A 2,159-nucleotide genomic window follows, 5' to 3' on the forward strand; every position below is an offset into this window, starting at 1 on the left:
CAAAATAGATGGAACCAAAGTAACAAACATAGATTCTGCAGCTTGTACCTGGACAAGTAAATCAGATTGTTGTATGATGTCTGCAGCAATTGGGTTAGTGCAATCTGATTCTACAACATTTGGATCAACAGAAATATGCAGAAACTCATCAATACAAGAATTACACATTTCAGAATTAGTGCATGTATGAGAAGTGTATGAGTCTATCAATGACATAAAATGAAAATCATTAAGAAAATCACAGATATGCTCATTATTTAACTCATCAAGTAAATCAATATGAAACACAGAATGATCCTTAGATGGATACTTCATAGCATCAAAAATATTAATCCGGGCCATAATATCACCAAACTCCATAGATAATGTTCTAGCATGGACATCTATCTTTGTTTGGTCTGTTCTCAAAAATGGCCTCCCCAAAATGATAGGAACTGTGTTACGGGAGGATCTCTCTTTCATATCGAGAATATAAAAATCAGCAGGAAAAATAAGTTCACCAACCCGAACCAAGACATCCTCTATCAAACCAGCAGGGTAAGCAGTATTCATGTTTGCTAATTGAATCACTACCCTAGTGGATTGCATAGGTCCAAGTGAAAGAGACATGAAAACAAACATATGCATAACATTAATAGAAGCACCTAGATCTAGCATAACATTCTCAAATTTGCTATTACCTATTATGCAGGATACAGCAAATGTACCTGGGTCCTTACATTTTTCAGGAATGTGAGGAACAGGTTTACCTATTAGTGCTGAAACATTTCTGCCCAAACTGATCCTCTCATTACCTTTGAGCCTCCTCTTGTGAGTGCACAACTCCTTTAGAAATTTTGCATATCTTGGAATTTGTTTGATTGCATCAAGTAAAGGTATGTTCACCTCTACCTTTCTAAATGTGTCACATATCTCCTTGTCTACCCCTTCCATCTTCTTACTTTGAATGGCTCTTGGAGGAAATGGAAGAGGAATGGAAGATGGTTGTGCAACACTTGTGGAAGGTTCACTAGCAAGAATTTGTTCACTAGTGTTCTCAGTCTCTTGTAAAACTGGTTGCTTCATTTTGATGTAGTTAGATCAACTTCAATTTGTTTGCCTGACCTTAGAGTGATGGCACTCACAATCTTTGGGTTGACCACAGTTTGGGAAGACAACTTATCAGAATTCTAAGAGTGCAATGTGTTTAATGAAGTAGCCATCTGCCCCATCTAGGTGGTCAAATTCTGAATGGAGGACTCTTGTCTCTGAATGGAAGCTCTAGTCTCTTTCTGGAATTGCATATTCTGCAATATCATTTGTCTCACCAATTCTTCTAATGAAGGTTCACTAGATGCATGAGCATGATTACTATTCACTTGTTGTTGCCTTTGCTGCTGGATTGGAGGGGAGGTACATATGGTCTATTTTGTGCAACATTATTATTCTGAAATGGTGGCCCTAGATGAGGCTGTGAAAGATCATACCATCTAAGATTCGGATGATTACTCCAACCATGGTTTTATCTTCTTGATGAAGGATCATAATTCTGTTGTTGTTGTTGTTGAGGTCTGTTGTTGTAAATATTTGCAGCATAGGCCTCAGGATGGTCACCAGTTGTGGGCTCCAAGAAAGAAGGACAAACATGAGCATAATGGTCAGTTGTAGTGCAAATGCCACAAAATTGTGCTGCAAGTGGAGGTTTCTGCTGATTCATGGCAAGTTGAGTGACCAAGGTAGCAAGGGAGTCAATTTTTTTCTCAAGTTTATCTTGCCTCATCGAATATGTCCCAACATCATGGACACCTCTGACCACTATACCATCACTACTTCTTGCACTGAACTGTTGAGAGTTGGAAGACATCTTCTCAATCAAACCTCTACCCTAAAAAAGGGACATATCTCGAAGTGCACCACCAATAGCAGCATCAATGATATTCCTCTCCATGTTGTTCAGACCCTCATAAAAATATTGCAGGAGGAGTTGTTCAGAGATCTGATGATGGGGGCAGCTTGCACAAAGTCTCTTGAATCTCTCCCAATATTCATATAAACCTTATGCATGTATTTGTCTGATTCCAGAAATATCTTTTCTGATTGCAGTGGTCCTGGAGGCAGGAAAGAATTTTTCAAGGAAGATTCTCTTCAGGTCATCCCAACTAGTAATAGAACCAGGGGCC

At 38.9% G+C, this 2,159-nt stretch overlaps 1 protein-coding gene across 1 annotated transcript in view; it reads right to left on the bottom strand.

Annotated features, from left to right (window-relative positions):
* The window catches only part of LOC109359237 (succinate--CoA ligase [ADP-forming] subunit beta, mitochondrial-like), a 23,963-nt gene that overhangs the window by 5,500 nt on the left and 16,304 nt on the right, over positions 1–2,159 (bottom strand). Inside the window, exon 14 of the transcript XR_002109051.1 lies at positions 821–825. The gene's annotated coding sequence lies outside the window, so the exon portion shown is untranslated. The remainder of the gene's footprint in view (positions 1–820; positions 826–2,159) is intronic.

The sequence above is a fragment of the Lupinus angustifolius genome, chromosome LG11 (assembly GCF_001865875.1).
Source record: "Lupinus angustifolius cultivar Tanjil chromosome LG11, LupAngTanjil_v1.0, whole genome shotgun sequence".
Lineage (NCBI taxonomy): Eukaryota > Viridiplantae > Streptophyta > Magnoliopsida > Fabales > Fabaceae > Lupinus > Lupinus angustifolius.